Genomic DNA, 26,589 nt, shown 5'->3' with positions numbered 1-26,589 from the left:
ATGGGATAAATGCAAATGTGGGAAAAACGCAAATGTGGGAAAAACGCAAATGTGGGAAAATCGCAAATGTGGGAAAAACGCAAATGTGGGAAAAACGCAAATGTGGGAAAAACGCAAATGTGGGGAAAATGCAAAAAATGGGAAAAAAGCAAATGTGGGAAAAACGCAAATATGGGAAAAACGCAAATATGGGAAAAACGCAAATATGGGAATAACGCAAATATGGGAATAACGCAAATATGGGAATAACGCGAATATGGGAAAAACTCGAATATGGGAAAAACGCGAATAGGGGAAAAACGCGAATAGGGGAAAAACGCGAATAGGGGAAAAACGCGAATAGGGGAAAAATGCGAATATGGGAAAAACGCAAATATGGGAAAAACGCAAATATGGGAAAAACGCAAATATGGGAAAAACGCAAATATAGGAAAAACGCAAATATGGGAAAAACGCAAATATGGGAAAAACGGAAATAAGAGAAAATGCAAATATGATAAAAACGCGAATATGAGAACAACGCGAATATGAGAACAACGCGAATATGAGAACAACGCGAATATGAGAACAACGCGAATATGAGAACTACGCGAATATGAGAACTACGCGAATATGAGAAAAACGCGAATATTGGAATAATACACACACATATGCGAAATACACACATATGGGAGATACACACATATGGGAAATACACACATATGGGTAAAACGCATATATGGGAAATTTGCAAATATTAGTCAAACACAAGTATGGGAGAAGAGAATTTTGTGGCACACCTTGACTAGAAGAATGTAATGGTTGGTAGCAATTGTTCATGAGTAATAGGAAAAAGAAACAATGCACATATGGAAAGAAACAACGCACAATGGAAAGACACAACGCACATATGGGAGAAACGCCCATTTGGGAAAATTGCAAATATCGGAAAAACGCAAATATGGGAGACCAGAATTTTGTGGCACACCTTGACTATGGGAAAAACGCAATTATGGGAAAAACGCAAATATGGGAAAAGCGCAAATATGGGAAAAACGCAAATATGGGAAATATGCAAATATGGGAAAAACGCAAATATGGGAAAAACGCAAATATGGGAAAAACGCAAATATGGGAAAAACGCAAATATGGGAAAAACGCAAATATGGGAGAAACGAAAATATGGGAAAAACGCAAATATGGGAGAAACGAAAATATGGGAAAAACGAAAATATGGGAAAAACGCAAATATGGGAAAATCGCAAGTATGGGAAAAACGCAAATATGGGAAAAACGCAAATATGGGAAAATCGCAAATATGGGAAAAACGCAAATATGGGAAAAACGCAAATATGGGAAAAACGCAAATATGGGAAAAACGCAAATACGGGAAAAACGCAAATACGGGAAAAACGCAAATACGGAAAAAACGCAAATACGGGAAAAACGCAAATATGGGAAAAACGCAAATATGGGAAAATAGCAAATGTATGAAAAACGCAAATGTGGGAAAAACGCAAATGTGGGAAAAACGCAAATGTGGGAAAACCGCAAATGTGGGAAAAACGCAAATGTGGGTAAAACGCAAATATGGGAAAAACGCAAATGTGGGAAAAACGCAAATGTGGGAAAAACACAAATGTGGGAAAAACGCAAATATGGGAAAAACGCAAATATGGGAAAAACGCAAATGTGGGAAAAACGCAAATGTGGGAAAAACGCAAATGTGGGAAAAACGCAAATGTGGGAAAAACGCAAATGTGGGAAAACGCAAATATGGGAAAAACGCAAATATGGGAAAAACACAAATATGGGAAAAACGCAAATATGTGAAAAACGCAAATATGGGAAAAACATTCGAATTTAATAAAACGCATTAGAGGGAAAATGAAAATGTGGGAATATTGGGGATGCACAAAAAAAGCAAATGTTCCCAACATCTGCAGTTGCCTCTTCCTCAAACACGAAAATATGAAAAAAACTCACATATGGGATAAATGCAAATATGGGATAAATGCAAATATGGGAAAAACGCAAATGTGGGAGAAACGCAAATATTCGAAAAACGCAAGAGTGGAAAAAACGCAAATGTGGGAAAAACGCAAATGTGGGAAAAACGCAAATGTGGGAAAAACGCAAATGTGGGAAAAACGCGAATGTGGGAAAAACGCGAATGTGGGAAAAACGCGAATGTGGGAAAACGCGAATGTGGGAAAAAGGCAAATGTGGGAAAAAGGCAAATGTGGGAAAAAGGCAAATGTGGGAAAAAGGCAAATGTGGGAAAAAGGCAAATGTGGGAAAAAGGCAAATGTGGGAAAAAGGCAAATGTGGGAAAAAGGCAAATGTGGGAAAAAGGCAAATGTGGGAAAAAGGCAAATGTGGGAAAAACGCAAATGTGGGAAAAACGCAAATGTGGGAAAAATGCAAATGTGGGAAAAACGCAAATGTGGGAAAAAAGCAAATGTGGGAAATACGCAAATGTGGGAAAAAAGCAAATGTGGGAAAAAAGCAAATGTGGGAAAAACGCAAATGTGGGAAAAACGCAAATGTGGGAAAAACGCAAATGTGAGAAAAACGCAAATGTGGGAAAAACGCAAATGTGGGAAAAACGCAAATGTGGGAAAAACGCAAATGTGGGAAAAACGCAAATGTGGGAAAAACGCAAATATGGGAAAAACGCAAATATGGGAAAAACGCGAATAAGGGAAAAACGAGAATAAGGGAAAAACGCGAATAAGGGAAAAACGCGAATAGGGGAAAAATGCGAATATGGGAAAAACGCAAATATGGGAAAAACGCAAATATGGGAAAAACGCAAATATGGGAAAAACGCAAATATGGGAAAAACGCAAATATGGGAAAAACGCAAATATGGGAAAAACGCAAATATGGGAAAAACGCAAATATGGGAAAAACCCAAATATGGGAAAAACGCAAATATGGAAAAAACGCAAATATGGGAAAAACGCAAATATGGGAAGAACATTCGAATTTAATAAAACGCATTAGAGGGAAAATGAAAATGTGGGAATATTGGGGATGCATAAAAAAAGCAAATGTTCCCAACATCTGCAGTTGCCTCTTCCTCAAACACGAAAATATGGGAAAAACTCAAATATGGGATAAATGCAAATGTGGGAAAAACGCAAATGTGGGAAAAACGCAAATGTGGGAAAATCGCAAATGTGGGAAAAACGCAAATGTGGGAAAAACGCAAATGTGGGAAAAACGCAAATGTGGGGAAAACGCAAATGTGGGAAAAAAGCAAATGTGGGAAAAACGCAAATATGGGAAAAACGCAAATATGGGAAAAACGCAAATATGGGAATAACGCAGATATGGGAATAACGCAAATATGGGAATAACGCGAATATGGGAAAAACGCGAATATGGGAAAAACGCGAATAGGGGAAAAACGCGAATAGGGGAAAAACGCGAATAGGGGAAAAACGCGAATAGGGGAAAAATGCGAATATGGGAAAAACGCAAATATGGGAAAAACGCAAATATGGGAAAAACGCAAATATGGGAAAAACGCAAATATGGGAAAAACGCAAATATGGGAAAAACGCAAATACGGGAAAAACGCAAATATGGGAAAAACGCAAATAAGAGAAAATGCAAATATGAGAAAAACGCGAATATGAGAACAACGCGAATATGAGAACAACGCGAATATGAGAACAACGCGAATATGAGAACAACGCGAATATGAGAACTACGCGAATATGAGAACTACGCGAATATGAGAAAAACGCGAATATTGGAATAATACACACACATATGCGAAATACACACATATGGGAGATACACACATATGGGAAATACACACATATGGGAAAAACGCATATATGGGAAATTTGCAAATATTAGTCAAACACAAGTATGGGAGAAGAGAATTTTGTGGCACACCTTGACTAGAAGAATGTAATGGTTGGTAGCAATTGTTCATGAGTAATAGGAAAAAGAAACAATGCACATATGGAAAGAAACAACGCACAATGGAAAGACACAACGCACATATGGGAGAAACGCCCATTTGGGAAAATTGCAAATATCGGAAAAACGCAAATATGGGAGACCAGAATTTTGTGGCACACCTTGACTATGGGAAAAACGCAATTATGGGAAAAACGCAAATATGGGAAAAACGCAAATATGGGAAAAACGCAAATATGGGAAAAACGCAAATATGGGAAAAACGCAAATATGGGAAAAACGCAAATATGGGAAAAACGCAAATATGGGAAAAACGCAAATATGGGAGAAACGAAAATATGGGAAAAACGCAAATATGGGAGAAACGAAAATATGGGAAAAACGAAAATATGGGAAAAACGCAAATATGGGAAAAACACAAGTATGGGAAAAACGCAAATATGGGAAAAACGCAAATATGGGAAAATCGCAAATATGGGAAAAACGCAAATATGGGAAAAACGCAAATATGGGAAAAACGCAAATATGGGAAAAACGCAAATACGGGAAAAACGCAAATACGGGAAAAACGCAAATACGGAAAAAACGCAAATACGGGAAAAACGCAAATATGGGAAAAACGCAAATATGGGAAAAACGCAAATGTGGGAAAAACGCAAATATGGGAAAAACGCAAATGTGGGAAAAACGCAAATGTGGGAAAAACACAAATGTGGGAAAAACGCAAATATGGGAAAAACGCAAATATGGGAAAAACGCAAATGTGGGATAAACGCAAATGTGGGAAAAACGCAAATGTGGGAAAAACGCAAATGTGGGAAAAACGCAAATGTGGGAAAACGCAAATATGGGAAAAACGCAAATATGGGAAAAACACAAATATGGGACAAACGCAAATATGTGAAAAACGCAAATATGGGAAAAACGCAAATGTGGGAAAAACGCAAATGTGGGCAAACCGCAAATGTGGGAAAAACGCAAATGTGGGAAAAACGCAAATATGGGAAAAACGCAAATGTGGGAAAACGCAAATGTGGGAAAAACGCAATTGTGGGAAAAACGCAAATATGGGAAAAACGCAAATATGGGAAAAACGCAAATGTGGGAAAAACGCAAATGTGGGAAAAACGCAAATGTGGGAAAAACGCAAATGTGGGAAAAAGTCAAATGTGGGAAAAAGGCAAATGTGGGAAAAAGGCAAATGTGGGAAAAAGGCAAATGTGGGAAAAAGGCAAATGTGGGAAAAAGGCAAATGTGGGAAAAAGGCAAATGTGGGAAAAACGCAAATGTGGGAAAAACGCAAATGTGTGAAAAACGCAAATGTGTGAAAAACGCAAATGTGGGAAAAACGCAAATGTGGGAAAAACGCAAATGTGGGAAAAACGCAAATGTGGGAAAAACGCAAATGTGGGAAAAAAGCAAATGTGGGAAAAACGCAAATGTGGGAAAAACTCAAATGTGGGAAAAACGCAAATATGGGAAAAACGCAAATATGGGAAAAACGCATATATGGGAAAAACGCGAACAGGGGAATAACGCTAATAGGGGAAAAACGCAAATATGGGAAAAACGCAAATATGGGAAAAACGCAAATATGGGAAAAACGCAAATATGGGAAAACCGCAAATATGGGAAAAACGCAAATATGGGAAAAACGCAAATACGGGAAAAACGCAAATACGGGAAAAACGCAAATATGGGAAAAACGCAAATACGGGAAAAACGCAAATACGGGAAAAACGCAAATATGGGAAAAACGCAAATATGGGAAAAACGCAAATATGAGAAAAACGCAAATATGGGAAAAACGCAAATGTGGGAAAAACGCAAATGTGGGCAAACCGCAAATGTGGGAAAAACGCAAATGTGGGAAAAACGCAAATATGGGAAAAACGCAAATGTGGGAAAACGCAAATGTGGGAAAAACGCAATTGTGGGAAAAACGCAAATATGGGAAAAACGCAAATATGGGAAAAACGCAAATGTGGGAAAAACGCAAATGTGGGAAAAACGCAAATATGGGAAAAAACGCAAATATGGGAAAACCTCAAATATGGGAAAAACGCAAATATGGGAGAAACGCAAATATGGGAAAAACGCAAATATGGGAAAAACATTCGAATTTAATAAAACGCATTAGAGGGAAAATGAAAATGTGGGAATATTGGGGATGCACAAAAAAAGCAAATGTTCCCAACATCTGCAGTTGCCTCTTCCTCAAACACGAAAATATGGGAAAAACTCACATATGGGATAAATGCAAATATGGGATAAATGCAAATATGGGAAAAACGCAAATGTGGGAAAAACGCAAATATTCGAAAAACGCAAGAGTGGAAAAAACGCAAGAGTGGAAAAAACGCAAATGTGGGAAAAACGCAAATGTGGGAAAAACGCAAATGTGGGAAAAACGCAAATGTGGGAAAAACGCGAATGTGGGAAAAACGCGAATGTGGGAAAAACGCGAATGTGGGAAAAACGCGAATGTGGGAATAACGCAAATGTGGGAAAAACCCAAATGTGGGAAAAACGCAAATGTGGGAAAAACGCAAATGTGGGAAAAACGCAAGTGAGGGAAAAACGCAAATGTGGGAAAAACGCAAATGTGGGAAAAACGCAAATGTGGGAAAAAGGCAAATGTGGGAAAAAGGCAAATGTGGGAAAAAGGCAAATGTGGGAAAAAGGCAAATGTGGGAAAAAGCAAATGTGGGAAAAAGGCAAATGTGGGAAAAAGGCAAATGTGGGAAAAAGGCAAATGTGGGAAAAAGGCAAATGTGGGAAAACCGCAAATGTGGGAAAAACGCAAATGTGGGAAAAACGCAAATGTGGGAAAAACGCAAATGTGGGAAAAACGCAAATGTGGGAAAAACGCAAATGTGGGAAGAACGCAAATTTGGGAAAAATGCGAATATGGGAAAAACGCAAATATGGGAAAAACGGAAATATGGGAAAAACGCAAATATGGGAAAAACGCAAATATGGGAAAAACGCAAATATGGGAAAAACGCAAATATGGGAAAAACGCAAATATGGGAAAAACGCAAATATGGGAAAAACGCAAATATGAGAAAAACGCGAATATGAGAACAACGCGAATATGAGAACAACGCGAATATGAGAACAACGCGAATATGAGAACTACGGGAATATGAGAACTACGCGAATATTGGAATAATACACACACATATGCGAAATACACACATATGGGAGATACACACATATGGGAAATACACACATATGGGAAAAACGCATATATGGGAAATTTGCAAATATTAGTCAAACACAAGTATGGGAGAAGAGAATTTTGTGGCACACCTTGACTAGAAGAATGTAATGGTTGGTAGCAATTGTTCATGAGTAATAGGAAAAAGAAACAATGCACATATGGAAAGAAACAACGCACAATGGAAAGACACAACGCACATATGGGAGAAACGCACAAATGGGAAAATTGCAAATATCGGAAAAACGCAAATATGGGAGACCAGAATTTTGTGGCACACCTTGACTATGGGAAAAACGCAAATATGGGAAAAACGCATATATGGGAAAAACGCAAATGTGGGAAAAACGCAAATGTGGGAAAAACGCAAATGTGGGAAAAAAGCAAATGTGGGAAAAACGCAAATGTGGGAAAAACGCAAATGTGTGAAAAACGCAAATGTGCGAAAAACGCAAATGTGGGAAAAACGCAAATGTGGGAAAAACGCAAATGTGGGAAAAACGCAAATGTGGGAAAAACGCAAATGTGGGAAAAACGCAAATGTGGGATAAAAGCAAATGTGGGAAAAACGCAAATGTGGGAAAAACGCAAATGTGGGAAAAACGCTAATATGGGAAAAACGCAAATATGGGAAAAACGCAAATATGGGAAAAACGCGAATAGGGGAATAACGCTAATAGGGGAAAAACGCAAATATGGGAAAAACGCAAATATGGAAAAAACGCAAATATGGGAAAAACGCAAATATGGGAAAAACGCAAATATGGGAAAACCGCAAATATGGGAAAAACGCAAATATGGGAAAAACGCAAATACGGGAAAAACGCAAATACGGGAAAAACGCAAATATGGGAAAAACGCAAATACGGGAAAAACGCAAATACGGGAAAAACGCAAATATGGGAAAATCGCAAATATGGGAAAAACGCAAATATGAGAAAAACGCAAATATGGGAAAAACGCAAATGTGGGAAAAACGCAAATGTGGGAAAACCGCAAATGTGGGAAAAACGCAAATGTAGGAAAAACGCAAATGTGGGAAAAACGCAAATGTGGGAAAAACGCAAATGTGGGAAAAACGCAAATGTGGGAAAAACGCAAATTTGGGAAAAACGCAAATATGGAAAAAACGCAACTGTGGGAAAAACGCAAATGTGGGAAAAACGCAAATATGGGAAAAAACGCAAATATGGGAAAACCTCAAATATGGGAAAAACGCAAATATGGGAAAAACGCAAATATGGGAAAAACGCAAATATGGGAAAAACATTCGAATTTAATAAAACGCATTAGAGGGAAAATGAAAATGTGGGAATATTGGGGATGCACAAAAAAAGCAAATGTTCCCAGCATCTGCAGTTGCCTCTACCTCAAACACGAAAATATGGGAAAAACTCACATATGGGATAAATGCAAATATGGGATAAATGCAAATATGGGAAAAACGCAAATGTGGGAAAAACGCAAATATTCGAAAAACGCAAGAGTGGAAAAAACGCAAGAGTGGAAAAAACGCAAATGTGGGAAAAACGCAAATGTGGGAAAAATGCAAATGTGGGAAAAACGCAAATGTGGGAAAAACGCGAATGTGGGAAAAACGCGAATGTGGGAAAAACGCGAATGTGGGAAAAACGCGAATGTGGGAATAACACAAATGTGGGAAAAACGCAAATGTGGGAAAAACGCAAATGTGGGAAAAACGCAAATATGAGAAAAACGCGAATATGAGAACAACGCGAATATGAGAACAACGCGAATATGAGAACAACGCGAATATGAGAACTACGGGAATATGAGAACTACGGGAATATGAGAACTACGCGAATATTGGAATAATACACACACATATGCGAAATACACACATATGGGAGATACACACATATGGGAAATACACACATATGGGAAAAACGCATATATGGGAAATTTGCAAATATTAGTCAAACACAAGTATGGGAGAAGAGAATTTTGTGGCACACCTTGACTAGAAGAATGTAATGGTTGGTAGCAATTGTTCATGAGTAATAGGAAAAAGAAACAATGCACATATGGAAAGAAACAACGCACAATGGAAAGACACAACGCACATATGGGAGAAACGTACAAATGGGAAAATTGCAAATATCGAAAAACGCAAATATGGGAGATCAGAATTTTGTGGCACACCTTGACTATGGGAAAAACGCAAATATGGGAAAAACGCAAATATGGGAAAAACGCAAATGTGGGAAAAACGCAAATATGGGAAAAACGCAAATATGGGAAAAACGCAAATATGGGAAAAACGCAAATATGGGAAAAACGCAAATGTGGGAAAAACGCAAATGTGGGAAAAACGCAAATGTGGGAAAAATGCAAATGTGGGAAAAACGCAAATGTGGGAAAAACGCAAATACGGGAAAAACGCAAATACGGGAAAAACGCAAATATGGGAAAAACGTAAATATTTGAAAAACGCAAATATGGGAAAAACATCGAATTTAATAAAACGCATTAGAGGGAAAATGAAAATGTGGGAATATTGGGGATGCATAAAAAAAGCAAATGTTCCCAACATCTGCAGTTGCCTCTTCCTCAAACACGAAGATATGGGAAAAACTCAAATATGGGATAAATGCAAATTTGGGATAAATGCAAATATGGGAAAAACGCAAATGTGGGAAAAACGCAAATATTCGAAAAACGCAAATATTCGAAAAACGCAAATTTTCGAAAAACGCAAGAGTGGAAAAAACGCAAATGTGGGAAAAACGCAAATGTGGGAAAAACGCAAATGTGGGAAAAACGCAAATGTGGGACATACGCAAATGTGGGAAATACGCAAATGTGGGAAAAACGCAAATGTGGGAAAAACGCAAATGTGGGAGAAACGCAAATGTGGGAAAAACGCAAATGTGGGAAAAACGCGAATGTGGGAAGAACGCAAATGTGGGAAAAACGCAAATGTGGGAAAAACGCAAATGTGGGAAAAACGCAAATGTGGGAAAAACGCTAAAGTGGGAAAAACGCAAATGTGGGAAAAACGCAAATGTGGGAAAATCGCAAATGTGTGAAAATCGCAAATGTGTGAAAAACGCAAATGTGGGAAAAACGCAAATGTGGGAAAAACGCAAATGTGGGAAAAACGCAAATGTGGGAAAAACGCAAATGTGGGAAAAACGCAAATGTGGGAAAAACGCAAATATGGGAAAAACGCGAATATGGGAAAAACGCGAATAAGGGAAAAACGTGAATAAGGGAAAAACGCGAATAAGGGAAAACGCAAATATGGGAAAAACGCAAATATGGGAAAAACGCAAATATGGGAAAAACGCAAATGTGGGAAAAACGCAAATGTGGGAAAAATGCAAATATGGGAAAAACGCAAATATGAAAAAAACGCAAATATGAGAAAAACGCAAATATGAGAAAAACGGAAATATGAGAAAAAGGCAAATATGAGAACAACGCAAATATGAGAACAACGCGAATATGAGAACAACGCGAATATGAGAACAACGCGAATATGAGAAAACGCGAATATTGGAATAATACACACACATATGCGAAATACACACATATGGGAAATACACACATATGGGAAATACACACACATGGGAAAAACGCATATATGGGAAATTTACAAATATTAGTCAAACACAAGTATGGGAGAAGAGAATTTTGTGGCACACCTTGACTAGAAGAATGTAATGGTTGGTAGCAATTGTTCATGAGTAATAGGAAAAAGAAACAATGCACATATGGAAAGAAACAACGCACAATGGAAAGAAACAACGCACATATGGAAAGACACAACGCACATATGGGAGAAACGCGCATATGGGAAAATTGCAAATATCGGAAAAACGCAAATATGGGAGACCTTAATTTTGTGGCACATCTTGACTATGGGAAAAACGCAAATATGGGAAAAACGCAAATATGGGAAAAACGCAAATATGGGAAAAACGCAAATATGGGAAAAACGCAAATATGGGAAAAACGCAAATATGGGAAAAACGCAAGTATGGGAAAAACGCAAGTATGGGAAAAACGCAAATATGGGAAAAACATTCGAATTTAATAAAACGCATTAGAGGGAAAATGAAAATGTGGGAATATTGGGGATGAATAAAAAAAGCAAATGTTCCCAACATCTGCAGTTGCCTCTTCCTCAAACACAAAAATATGGGAAAAACTCAAATATGGGATAAATGCAAATGTGGGAAAAACGCAAATATTCGAAAAACCCAAATGTGGGAAAAACGCAAATGTGGGAAAAACGCAAATGAGGGAAAAACGTAAATGAGGGAAAAACGCAAATGTGGGAAAAAGGCAAATGTGGGAAAAAGGCAAATGTGGGAAAAATGCAAATGTGGGAAAAACGCAAATGTGGGAAAAACGCAAATGTGGGAAAAACGCAAATGTGGGAAAAACGCAAATGTGGGAAAAACGCAAATGTGGGAAAAACGCATATGTGGGAAAAACGCAAATGTGGGAAAAACTCAAATGTGGGAAAAACGCAAATGTAAGAAAAACGCAAATGTGGGAAAAACGCAAATGTGGGAAAAACGCAAATGTGGGAAAAACGCAAATGTGGGAAAAACGCAAATGTGGGAAAAACGCAAATTTGGGAAAAACGCAAATGTGGGAAAAACGCGAATATGGGAAAAACGCGAATATGGGAAAAACGCGAATATGGGAAAAACGCAAATATGGGAAAAACGCAAATATGGGAAAAACGCAAATATGGGAAAAACGCAATTATGGGAAAAACGCAAATATGAGAAAAACGCGAATATGAGAACAACGCGAATATGAGAACAACGCGAATATGAGAAAAACGCGAATATTGGAATAATACACACACATATGCGAAATACACACATATGGGAGATACACACATATGGGAAATACACACATATCGGAAAAACGCATATATGGGAAATTTGCAAATATTAGTCAAACACAAGTATGGGAGAAGAGAATTTTGTGGCACACCTGACTAGAAGAATGTAATGGTTGGTAGCAATTGTTCATGAGTAATAGGAAAAAGAAACAATGCACATATGGAAAGAAACAACGCACAATGGAAAGACACAACGCACATATGGGAGAAATGCAAATATGGGAAAAACGCAAATATGGGAAAAACGCAAATATGGGAAAAACGCAAATATGGGAAAAACGCAAATATGGGAAAAGCGCAAATATGGGAAAAACGCGAATATGGGAAAAACGCAAATATGGGAAAAACGCAAATATGGGAAAAACGCAAATATGGGAAAAACGCAAATATGGGAAAAACGCAAATATGGGAAAAACTCAAATACGGGAAAAACGCAAATACGGGAAAAACGCAAATACGGGAAAAACGGAAATACGGGAAAAACGCAAATACGGGAAAAACGCAAATACGGGAAAAACGCAAATATGGGAAAAACGCAAATAAGGGAAAAACGCAAATATGGGAAAAACGCAAATATGGGAAAAACGCAAATGTGGGAAAAACGCAAATGTGGGAAAAACGCAAATGTGGGAAAACGCAAATGTGGGAAAAACGCAAATGTGGGAAAAACGCAAATGTGGGAAAAACGGAAATATGGGAAAAACGCAAATACGGGAAAAACGCAAATATGGGAAAAACATTCGAATTTAATAAAACGCATTAGAGGGAAAATGAAAATGTGGGAATATTGGGGATGCATAAAAAAAGCAAATGTTCCCAACATCTGCAGTTGCCTCTTCCTCAAACACGAAGATATGGGAAAAACTCAAATATGGGATAAATGCAAATATGGGATAAATGCAAATATGGGAAAGACGCAAATGTGGGAAAAACGCAAATATTCGAAAAACGCAAATATTCGAAAAACGCAAATATTCGAAAAACGCAAGAGTGGAAAAATCGCCCGGGTTCCCGGGTTCGATTCCCGGCGGGGTCAGGGATTTTCTCTGCCTCGTGATGGCTGGGTGTTGTGTGCTGTCCGTAGGTTAGTTAGGTTTAAGTAGTTCTAAGTTCTAGGGGACTGATGACCATAGATGTTAAGTCCCATAGTGCTCAGAGCCATTTGAACCATTTGGAAAAATCGCAAATGTGGGAAAAACGCAAATGTGGGAAAAACGCAAATATGGGAAAAACGCAAATGTGGGAAAAACGCAAATGTGGGAAAAACGCAAATGTGCAAATGTGGGAAAATCGCAAATGTGGGAAAAACGCAAATGTGGGAAAAACGCGAATGTGGGAAAAACGCAAATGTGGGAAAAACGCAAATGTGGGGAAAAACGCAAATGTGGGAAAAACGCAAATGTGGGAAAATCGCAAATGTGGGAAAAACGCAAATGTGGGAAAAACGCAAATATGGGAAAAACGCAAATATGGGAATAACGCAAATATGGGAATAACGCAAATATGGGAATAACGCGAATATGGGAACAACGCAAATATGAGAACAACACGAATATAAGAACAACGCGAATATGAGAACAACGCGAATATGAGAACAACGCGAATATGAGAAAACGCGAATATTGGAATAATACACACACATATGCGAAATACACACATATGGGAAATACACACATATGGGAAATACACACATATGGGAAAAACGCATATATGGGAAATTTACAAATATTAGTCAAACACAAGTATGGGAGAAGAAAATTTTGTGGCACACCTTGACTAGAAGAATGTAATGGTTGGTAGCAATTGTTCATGAGTAATAGGAAAAAGAAACAATGCACATATGGAAAGAAACACCGCACAATGGAAAGAAACAACGCACATATGGAAAGACACAACGCACATATGGGAGAAACGCACATATGGGAAAATTGCAAATATCGGAAAAACGCAAATATGGGAGACCAGAATTTTGTGGCACACCTTGACTATGGGAAAATCGCAAATATGGGAAAAACGCAAATATGGGAAAAACGCAAATATGGGAAAAACGCAAATATGGGAAAAACGCAAATATGGGAAAAACGCAAATATGGGAAAAACATTCGAATTTAATAAAACGCATTAGAGGGAAAATGAAAATGTGGGAATATTGGGGATGCATAAAAAAAGCAAATGTTCCCAACATCTGCAGTTGACTCTTCCTCAAACACGAAAATATGGGAAAAACTCAAATATGGGATAAATGCAAATGTGGGAAATACGCAAATGTGGGAAAAACGCAAATGTGGGAAAAACGCAAATGTGGGAAAAACGCAAATGTGGGAAAAACGCAAATGTGGGAAAAACGCAAATGTGGGAAAAACGCAAATGTGGGAAAAACGCAAATGTGGGGAAAACGCAAATGTGGGAAAAAAGCAAATGTGGGAAAAACGCAAATATGGGAAAAACGCAAATATGGGAAAACGCAAATATGGGAAAAACGCAAAAATGGGAATAACGCAAATATGGGAATAACGCAAATATGGGAATAACGCGAATATGGGAAAAACGCGAATATGGGAAAAACGCGATTAGGGGAAAAACGCGAATAGGGGAAAAACGCGAATACGGGAAAAATGCGAATATGGGAAAAACGCAAATATGGGAAAAACGCAAATATGGGAGAAACGCAAATATGGGAAAATCGCAAATATGGGAAAAACGCAAATATGGGAAAAAGGCAAATATGGGAAAAACGCAAATATGGGAAAAACGCTAATATGGGAAAAACGCAAATAAGAGAAAATGCTAATATGAGAAAAATGCGAATATGAGAACAACGCGAATATGAGAACAACGCGAAGATGAGAACAACGCGAATATGAGAACACGCGAATATGAGAACTACGCGAATATGAGAACTACGCGAATATGAGAAAAACGCGAATATTGGAATAATACACACACATATGCGAAATACACACATATGGGAGATACACACATATGGGAAATACACACATATGGGAAAAACGCATATATGGGAAACTTGCAAATATTAGTCAAACACAAGTGTGGGAGAAGAGAATTTTGTGGCACACCTTGACGAGAAGATGGTAATGGTTGGTAGCAATTGTTCATGAGTAATAGGAAAAAGAAACAATGCACATATGGAAAGAAACAACGCACAATGGAAAGACACAACGCACATATGGGAGAAACGCACATATGGGAAAATTGCAAATATCGGAAAAACGCAAATATGGGAGACCAGAATTTTGTGGCACACCTTGACTATGGGAAAAACGCAAATATGGGAAAAACGCAAATATGGGAAAAACGCAAATATGGGAAAAACGCAAATATGGGAAAAACGCGAATATGGGAAAAACGCAAATATGGGAAAAACGCAAATATGGGAAAAACGCAAATACGGGAAAAACGCAAATACGGGAAAAACGCAAATACGGGAAAAACGCAAATACGGGAAAAACGCAAATACGGGAAAAACGCAAATACGGGAAAATGCAAATACGGGAAAAACGCAAATACGGGAAAAACGCAAATACGGGAAAAACGCAAATACGGGAAAAACGCAAATATGGGAAAAACGCAAATATGGGAAAAACGCAAATATGGGAAAAACGCAAATGTGGGAAAAACGCAAATGTGGGAAAAACGCAAATGTGGGAAAAACATTCGAATTGAATAAAACGCATTAGAGGGAAAATGAAAATGTGGGATGCACAAAAAAAGCAAATGTTCCCAACATCTGCAGTTGCCTCTTCCTCAAACACGAAAATATGGGAAAAACTCAAATATGGGATAAATGCAAATATGGGATAAATGCAAATATGGGAAAAACGCAAATGTGCAAAAAACGCAAATATTCGAAAAACGCAAGAGTGGAAAAAACGCAAATGTGGGAAAAACGCAAATGTGGGAAAAACACAAATGTGGGAAAAACGCAAATGTGGGAAAAACGCAAATGTGGGAAAAACGCAAATGTGGGAAAAAGGCAAATGTGGGAAAAAGGCAAATGTGGGAAAAAGGCAAATGTGGGAAAAAGGCAAATGTGGGAAAAAGGCAAATGTGGGAAAAACGCAAATGTGGGAAAAACGCAAATGTGGGAAAAACGCAAATGTGGGAAAAACGCAAATGTGGGAAAAACGTAAATGTGGGAAAAACGCAAATGTGGGGAAAAAGCAAATGTGGGGAAAACGCAAATGTGGGAAAAACGCAAATGTGGGAAAAACGCAAATATGGGAAAAACGCATATATGGGAAAAACGCGAATAGGGGAAAAACGCGAATAGGGGAAAAACGCAAATATGGGAAAAACGCAAATATGGGAAAAACGCAAATATGGGAAAAACGCAAATATGGGAAAAACGCAAATATGGGAAAAACGCAAATATGGGAAAAACGCAAATACGGGAAAAACGCAAATTCGCGAAAAACGCAAATACGGGAAAAACGCAAATATGGGAAAAACGCAAATATGGGAAAAACGCAAATATGGGAAAAACGCAAATATGGGAAAAACGCAAATATGGGAAATATGGGAAAAACATTCGAAATTAATAAAACGCATTAGAGGGAAAATGAAAATGTGGGAATATTGGGGATGAATAAAAAAAGCAAATGTTCCCAACATCTGCAGTTGCCTCAAACACGAAAATATGGGAAAAAGGCAAATGTGGGAAAAAGGCAAGTGTGGGAAAAAGGCAAATGTGGGAAAAACGCAAATGTGGGAAAAAGGCAAATGTGGGAAAAACGCAAATGTGGGAAAAACGCAATATGGGAAAAACGCAAATATGGGAAAAACGCAATATGGGAAAAACGCAAATATGGGAAAAACGCAAATGTGGGAAAAACGCAAATGTTGGAAAAACGCAAATGTGGGAAAAACGCAAATGTGGGAAAAACGCAAATGTGGGAAAAATGCAAATGTGGGAAAAACGCAAATGTGGGAAAAACGCAAATGTGGGAAAAACGCAAATGTGGGAAAGCGCAAATGAGGGAAAAACGCAAATGTGGGAAAAACGCAAATGTGGGAAAAACGCAAATGTGGGAAAAACGCAAATGTGGGAAAAACGCAACTGTGGGAAAAACGCAAATGCGGGAAAAACGCAAATATGGGAAAAACGCAAATATGGGAAAAACATTCGAATTTAATAAAACGCATTAGAGGGAAAATGAAAATGTGGGAATATTGGGGATGCATAAAAAAAGCAAATGTTCCCAACATCTGCAGTTGCCTCTTCCTCAAACACGAAAATATGGAAAAAACTCAAATATGGGATAAATGCAAACATGGGATAAATGCAAACATGGGATAAATGCAAATGTGGGAAAAACGCAAATATTCGAAAAACGCAAGAGTGGAAAAAACGCAAGAGTGGAAAAAACGCGAATGTGGGAAAAACGCGAATGTGGGAAAAACGCGAATGTGGGAAAAACGCGAATGTGGGAAAAACGCAAATGTGGGAAAAACGCAAATGTGGTAAAAACGCAAATGTGGGAAAAACGCAAATGTGGGAAAAACGCAAATGTGGGAAAAACGCAAATGTGGGAAAAACGCAAATGTGGGAAAAGCGCAAATGTGGGAAAAACGCAAATGTGGGAAAAACGTAAATGTGGGAAAAACGCAAATGTGGGAAAAGCGCAAATGTGGGAAAAACGCAAATGTGGGAAAAACGCAAATGTGGGAAAAACGCAAATGTGGGAAAAACGCAAATGTGGGAAAAACGCAAACGTGGGAAAAACGCAAATGTGGGAAAAACGCAAATGTGGGAAAAACGCAAATGTGGGAAAAACGCAAATATGGGAAAAACGCAAATATGGGAGAAACACAAATATGGGAAAAACGCAAATATGGCAAAAACGCAAATATGGGAAATACATACGAATTTAATAAAATGTATTAGAGGGAAAATGAAAATGTGTTAATAATGGGGATGCATAAAAAAAGCAAATGTTCCCAACATCTGCAGTTGCCTCTTCCTCAAACACGAAAATATGGGAAAAACTCAAATATGGGAAATATGGGAAAAACTCAAATATGGGAAAAACTCAAATATGGGAAAAACGCAAATGTGGGAAAAACGCAAATGTGGAAAAAACGCAAATGTGGGAAAAACGCAAATGTGGGAAAAACCCAAATGTGGGAAAAACCCAAATGTGGGAAAAACGCAAATGTGGGAAAAACGCAAATGTGGGAAAAACGCAAATGTGGGAAAAACGCAAATATTCGAAAAACGCAAGAGTGGTAAAAACGCAAATCTGGGAAAAACGCAAATCTGGGAAAAACGCAAATCTGGGAAAAACGCAAATCTGGGAAAAACGCAAAACTGGGATAAAACGCAATTCTGGGATAAAACGCAATTCTGGGATAAAACGCAATTATGGGAAAATCGCAAATCTGGGAAAAACACAAATGTGGGAAATATGCAAATATGGGAAAAACGCAAATATGGGAAAAACGCATATAGGGGATAAACGCATATATGGGATAAACGCAAATGTGGGAAAAACGCAAATATGGGAAAAACGCAAATATGGGAAAAACGCAAATACGGGAAAAACGCAAATTCGCGAAAAACGCAAATACGGGAAAAACGCAAATATGGGAAAAACGCAAATATGGGAAAAACGCAAATATGGGAAAAACGCAAATATGGGAAAAACGCAAATATGGGAAATATGGGAAAAACATTCGAAATTAATAAAACGCATTAGAGGGAAAATGAAAATGTGGGAATATTGGGGATGAATAAAAAAAGCAAATGTTCCCAACATCTGCAGTTGCCTCAAACACGAAAATATGGGAAAAAGGCAAATGTGGGAAAAAGGCAAGTGTGGGAAAAAGGCAAATGTGGGAAAAACGCAAATGTGGGAAAAAGGCAAATGTGGGAAAAACGCAAATGTGGGAAAAACGCAATATGGGAAAAACGCAAATATGGGAAAAACGCAATATGGGAAAAACGCAAATATGGGAAAAACGCAAATGTGGGAAAAACGCAAATGTTGGAAAAACGCAAATGTGGGAAAAACGCAAATGTGGGAAAAACGCAAATGTGGGAAAAATGCAAATGTGGGAAAAACGCAAATGTGGGAAAAACGCAAATGTGGGAAAAACGCAAATGTGGGAAAACGCAAATGAGGGAAAAACGCAAATGTGGGAAAAACGCAAATGTGGGAAAAACGCAAATGTGGGAAAAACGCAAATGTGGGAAAAACGCAACTGTGGGAAAAACGCAAATGCGGGAAAAACGCAAATATGGGAAAAACGCAAATATGGGAAAAACATTCGAATTTAATAAAACGCATTAGAGGGAAAATGAAAATGTGGGAATATTGGGGATGCATAAAAAAAGCAAATGTTCCCAACATCTGCAGTTGCCTCTTCCTCAAACACGAAAATATGGAAAAAACTCAAATATGGGATAAATGCAAACATGGGATAAATGCAAACATGGGATAAATGCAAATGTGGGAAAAACGCAAATATTCGAAAAACGCAAGAGTGGAAAAAACGCAAGAGTGGAAAAAACGCGAATGTGGGAAAAACGCGAATGTGGGAAAAACGCGAATGTGGGAAAAACGCGAATGTGGGAAAAACGCAAATGTGGGAAAAACGCAAATGTGGTAAAAACGCAAATGTGGGAAAAACGCAAATGTGGGAAAAACGCAAATGTGGGAAAAACGCAAATGTGGGAAAAACGCAAATGTGGGAAAAACGCAAATGTGGGAAAAGCGCAAATGTGGGAAAAACGCAAATGTGGGAAAAACGCAAATGTGGGAAAAACGCAAATGTGGGAAAAGCGCAAATGTGGGAAAAACGCAAATGTGGGAAAAACGCAAATGTGGGAAAAACGCAAATGTGGGAAAAACGCAAATGTGGGAAAAACGCAAACGTGGGAAAAACGCAAATGTGGGAAAAACGCAAATGTGGGAAAAACGCAAATATGGGAAAAACGCAAATATGGGAGAAACACAAATATGGGAAAAACGCAAATATGGCAAAAAGGCAAATATGGGAAATACATACGAATTTAATAAAATGTATTAGAGGGAAAATGAAAATGTGTTAATAATGGGGATGCATAAAAAAAGCAAATGTTCCCAACATCTGCAGTTGCCTCTTCCTCAAACACGAAAATATGGGAAAAACTCAAATATGGGAAATATGGGAAAAACTCAAATATGGGAAAAACTCAAATATGGGAAAAACGCAAATGTGGGAAAAACGCAAATGTGGAAAAAACGCAAATGTGGGAAAAACGCAAATGTGGGAAAAACCCAAATGTGGGAAAAACCCAAATGTGGGAAAAACGCAAATGTGGGAAAAACGCAAATGTGGGAAAAACGCAAATGTGGGAAAAACGCAAATATTCGAAAAACGCAAGAGTGGTAAAAACGCAAATCTGGGAAAAACGCAAATCTGGGAAAAACGCAAATCTGGGAAAAACGCAAATCTGGGAAAAACGCAAAACTGGGATAAAACGCAATTCTGGGATAAAACGCAATTCTGGGATAAAACGCAATTATGGGAAAATCGCAAATCTGGGAAAAACACAAATGTGGGAAATATGCAAATATGGGAAAAACGCAAATATGGGAAAAACGCATATAGGGGATAAACGCATATATGGGATAAACGCAAATGTGGGAAAAACGCAAATATGGGAAAAACGCAAATATGGGAAAAACGCAAATACGGGAAAAACGCAAATTCGCGAAAAACGCAAATACGGGAAAAACGCAAATATGGGAAAAACGCAAATATGGGAAAAACGCAAATATGGGAAAAACGCAAATATGGGAAAAACGCAAATATGGGAAATATGGGAAAAACATTCGAAATTAATAAAACGCATTAGAGGGAAAATGAAAATGTGGGAATATTGGGGATGAATAAAAAAAGCAAATGTTCCCAACATCTGCAGTTGCCTCAAACACGAAAATATGGGAAAAAGGCAAATGTGGGAAAAAGGCAAGTGTGGGAAAAAGGCAAATGTGGGAAAAACGCAAATGTGGGAAAAAGGCAAATGTGGGAAAAACGCAAATGTGGGAAAAACGCAATATGGGAAAAACGCAAATATGGGAAAAACGCAATATGGGAAAAACGCAAATATGGGAAAAACGCAAATGTGGGAAAAACGCAAATGTTGGAAAAACGCAAATGTGGGAAAAACGCAAATGTTGGAAAAACGCAAATGTGGGAAAAACGCAAATGTGGGAAAAACGCAAATGTGGGAAAAATGCAAATGTGGGAAAAACGCAAATGTGGGAAAAACGCAAATGTGGGAAAAACGCAAATGTGGGAAAACGCAAATGAGGGAAAAACGCAAATGTGGGAAAAACGCAAATGTGGGAAAAACGCAAATGTGGGAAAAACGCAACTGTGGGAAAAACGCAAATGCGGGAAAAACGCAAATATGGGAAAAACGCAAATATGGGAAAAACATTCGAATTTAATAAAACGCATTAGAGGGAAAATGAAAATGTGGGAATATTGGGGATGCATAAAAAAAGCAAATGTTCCCAACATCTGCAGTTGCCTCTTCCTCAAACACGAAAATATGGAAAAAACTCAAATATGGGATAAATGCAAACATGGGATAAATGCAAACATGGGATAAATGCAAATGTGGGAAAAACGCAAATATTCGAAAAACGCAAGAGTGGAAAAAACGCAAGAGTGGAAAAAACGCGAATGTGGGAAAAACGCGAATGTGGGAAAAACGCGAATGTGGGAAAAACGCGAATGTGGGAAAAACGCAAATGTGGGAAAAACGCAAATGTGGTAAAAACGCAAATGTGGGAAAAACGCAAATGTGGGAAAAACGCAAATATGGGAAAAACGCAAATATGGGAAAAACATTCGAATTTAATAAAACGCATTAGAGGGAAAATGAAAATGTGGGAATATTGGGGATGCATAAAAAAAGCAAATGTTCCCAACATCTGCAGTTGCCTCTTCCTCAAACACGAAAATATGGAAAAAACTCAAATATGGGATAAATGCAAACATGGGATAAATGCAAACATGGGATAAATGCAAATGTGGGAAAAACGCAAATATTCGAAAAACGCAAGAGTGGAAAAAACGCAAGAGTGGAAAAAACGCGAATGTGGGAAAAACGCGAATGTGGGAAAAACGCGAATGTGGGAAAAACGCGAATGTGGGAAAAACGCAAATGTGGGAAAAACGCAAATGTGGTAAAAACGCAAATGTGGGAAAAACGCAAATGTGGGAAAAACGCAAATGTGGGAAAAACGCAAATGTGGGAAAAACGCAAATGTGGGAAAAACGCAAATGTGGGAAAAGCGCAAATGTGGGAAAAACGCAAATGTGGGAAAAACGCAAATGTGGGAAAAACGCAAATGTGGGAAAAGCGCAAATGTGGGAAAAACGCAAATGTGGGAAAAACGCAAATGTGGGAAAAACGCAAATGTGGGAAAAACGCAAATGTGGGAAAAACGCAAACGTGGGAAAAACGCAAATGTGGGAAAAACGCAAATGTGGGAAAAACGCAAATTTGGGAAAAACGCAAATATGGGAGAAACACAAATATGGGAAAAACGCAAATATGGCAAAAAGGCAAATATGGGAAATACATACGAATTTAATAAAATGTATTAGAGGGAAAATGAAAATGTGTTAATAATGGGGATGCATAAAAAAAGCAAATGTTCCCAACATCTGCAGTTGCCTCTTCCTCAAACACGAAAATATGGGAAAAACTCAAATATGGGAAATATGGGAAAAACTCAAATATGGGAAAAACTCAAATATGGGAAAAACGCAAATGTGGGAAAAACGCAAATGTGGAAAAAACGCAAATGTGGGAAAAACGCAAATGTGGGAAAAACCCAAATGTGGGAAAAACCCAAATGTGGGAAAAACGCAAATGTGGGAAAAACGCAAATGTGGGAAAAACGCAAATGTGGGAAAAACGCAAATATTCGAAAAACGCAAGAGTGGTAAAAACGCAAATCTGGGAAAAACGCAAATCTGGGAAAAACGCAAATCTGGGAAAAACGCAAATCTGGGAAAAACGCAAAACTGGGATAAAACGCAATTCTGGGATAAAACGCAATTCTGGGATAAAACGCAATTATGGGAAAATCGCAAATCTGGGAAAAACACAAATGTGGGAAATATGCAAATATGGGAAAAACGCAAATATGGGAAAAACGCATATAGGGGATAAACGCATATATGGGATAAACGCAAATGTGGGAAAAACGCAAATATGGGAAAAACGCAAATATGGGAAAAACGCAAATACGGGAAAAACGCAAATTCGCGAAAAACGCAAATACGGGAAAAACGCAAATATGGGAAAAACGCAAATATGGGAAAAACGCAAATATGGGAAAAACGCAAATATGGGAAAAACGCAAATATGGGAAATATGGGAAAAACATTCGAAATTAATAAAACGCATTAGAGGGAAAATGAAAATGTGGGAATATTGGGGATGAATAAAAAAAGCAAATGTTCCCAACATCTGCAGTTGCCTCAAACACGAAAATATGGGAAAAAGGCAAATGTGGGAAAAAGGCAAGTGTGGGAAAAAGGCAAATGTGGGAAAAACGCAAATGTGGGAAAAAGGCAAATGTGGGAAAAACGCAAATGTGGGAAAAACGCAATATGGGAAAAACGCAAATATGGGAAAAACGCAATATGGGAAAAACGCAAATATGGGAAAAATGCAAATGTGGGAAAAACGCAAATGTTGGAAAAACGCAAATGTGGGAAAAACGCAAATGTGGGAAAAACGCAAATGTGGGAAAAATGCAAATGTGGGAAAAACGCAAATGTGGGAAAAACGCAAATGTGGGAAAAACGCAAATGTGGGAAAACGCAAATGAGGGAAAAACGCAAATGTGGGAAAAACGCAAATGTGGGAAAAACGCAAATGTGGGAAAAACGCAAATGTGGGAAAAACGCAAATGTGGGAAAAACGCAACTGTGGGAAAAACGCAAATGCGGGAAAAACGCAAATATGGGAAAAACGCAAATATGGGAAAAACATTCGAATTTAATAAAACGCATTAGAGGGAAAATGAAAATGTGGGAATATTGGGGATGCATAAAAAAAGCAAATGTTCCCAACATCTGCAGTTGCCTCTTCCTCAAACACGAAAATATGGAAAAAACTCAAATATGGGATAAATGCAAACATGGGATAAATGCAAACATGGGATAAATGCAAATGTGGGAAAAACGCAAATATTCGAAAAACGCAAGAGTGGAAAAAACGCAAGAGTGGAAAAAACGCGAATGTGGGAAAAACGCGAATGTGGGAAAAACGCGAATGTGGGAAAAACGCGAATGTGGGAAAAACGCAAATGTGGGAAAAACGCAAATGTGGTAAAAACGCAAATGTGGGAAAAACGCAAATGTGGGAAAAACGCAAATGTGGGAAAAACGCAAATGTGGGAAAAACGCAAATGTGGGAAAAACGCAAATGTGGGAAAAGCGCAAATGTGGGAAAAACGCAAATGTGGGAAAAACGCAAATGTGGGAAAAACGCAAATGTGGGAAAAGCGCAAATGTGGGAAAAACGCAAATGTGGGAAAAACGCAAATGTGGGAAAAACGCAAATGTGGGAAAAACGCAAATGTGGGAAAAACGCAAACGTGGGAAAAACGCAAATGTGGGAAAAACGCAAATGTGGGAAAAACGCAAATGTGGGAAAAACGCAAATATGGGAAAAACGCAAATATGGGAGAAACACAAATATGGGAAAAACGCAAATATGGCAAAAACGCAAATATGGGAAATACATACGAATTTAATAAAATGTATTAGAGGGAAAATGAAAATGTGTTAATAATGGGGATGCATAAAAAAAGCAAATGTTCCCAACATCTGCAGTTGCCTCTTCCTCAAACACGAAAATATGGGAAAAACTCAAATATGGGAAATATGGGAAAAACTCAAATATGGGAAAAACTCAAATATGGGAAAAACGCAAATGTGGGAAAAACGCAAATGTGGAAAAAACGCAAATGTGGGAAAAACGCAAATGTGGGAAAAACCCAAATGTGGGAAAAACCCAAATGTGGGAAAAACGCAAATGTGGGAAAAACGCAAATGTGGGAAAAACGCAAATGTGGGAAAAACGCAAATATTCGAAAAACGCAAGAGTGGTAAAAACGCAAATCTGGGAAAAACGCAAATCTGGGAAAAACGCAAATCTGGGAAAAACGCAAATCTGGGAAAAACGCAAAACTGGGATAAAACGCAATTCTGGGATAAAACGCAATTCTGGGATAAAACGCAATTATGGGAAAATCGCAAATCTGGGAAAAACACAAATGTGGGAAATATGCAAATATGGGAAAAACGCAAATATGGGAAAAACGCATATAGGGGATAAACGCATATATGGGATAAACGCAAATGTGGGAAAAACGCAAATATGGGAAAAACGCAAATGTGGGAAAAACGCAAATATGGGAAAAACGCAAATATGGGAAAAACGCAAATGTGGGAAAAAAACAAATGTGGGAAAAAAACATGTGGGGAAAAAACAAATGTGGAAAAAAACAAATGTGGAAAAAAAACAAATGTGGAAAAAAAACAAATGTGGGAAAAACGCAAATGTGGGAAAAACGCAAATGTGGGAAAAACGCAAATGTGGGAAAAACGCAAATGTGGGAAAAACGCAAATGTGGGAAAAACGCAAAGGTGGGAAAAACGCAAATGTGGGAAAAACGCAAATGTGGGAAAAACGCAAATATGGGAAAAACGCAAATATGGGAAAAACGCAAATATGGCAAAAACGCAAATATGGGAAATACATACGAATTTAATAAAATGTATTAGAGGGAAAATGAAAATGTGTTAATACTGGGGATGCATAAAAAAAGCAAATGTTCCCAACATCTGCAGTTGCCTCTTCCTCAAACACGAAAATATGGGAAAAACTCAAATATGGGAAAAACTCAAATATGGGAAAAACTCAAATATGGGAAAAACTCAAATGTGGGAAAAACGAAAATGTGGGAAAAACGTAAATGTGGGAAAAACGCAAATGTGGGAAAAACGCAAATGTGGGAAAAACGCAAATGTGGGAAAAACGCAAATGTGGGAAAAACGCAAATATTCGAAAAACGCAAATATTCGAAAAACGCAAGAGTGGTAAAAACGCAAATCTGGGAAAAACGCAAATCTGGGAAAAACGCAAATCTGGGAAAAACGCAAATCTGGGAAAAACAGAAATCTGGGAAAAACGCAAATCTGGGAAAAACGCAAATCTGGGATAAAACGCAATTCTGGGGAAAACGCAATTATGGGAAAATCGCAAATCTGGGAAAAACACAAATGTGGGAAATATGCAAATATGGGAAAAACGCAAATATGGGAAAAACGCATATATGGGATAAACACATATATGGGATAAACGCGAATGTGGGATAAACGCGAATGTGGGAATAACGCAATTGTGGGAATAACGCAAATGTGGGAATAACGCAAATGTGGGAATAACGCAAATGTGGGAAAAACGCAAATGTGGGAAAAACGCAAATGCAGGAAAAACACAAATGTGGCAAAAAACAAATGT

Source organism: Schistocerca nitens, chromosome 9 (assembly GCF_023898315.1).
Source record: "Schistocerca nitens isolate TAMUIC-IGC-003100 chromosome 9, iqSchNite1.1, whole genome shotgun sequence".
Classification (NCBI taxonomy): Eukaryota; Metazoa; Arthropoda; class Insecta; order Orthoptera; family Acrididae; genus Schistocerca; species Schistocerca nitens.
The sequence above is the reverse complement of the archived record's forward strand: the minus strand, read 5'-3'. Positions refer to the sequence as shown.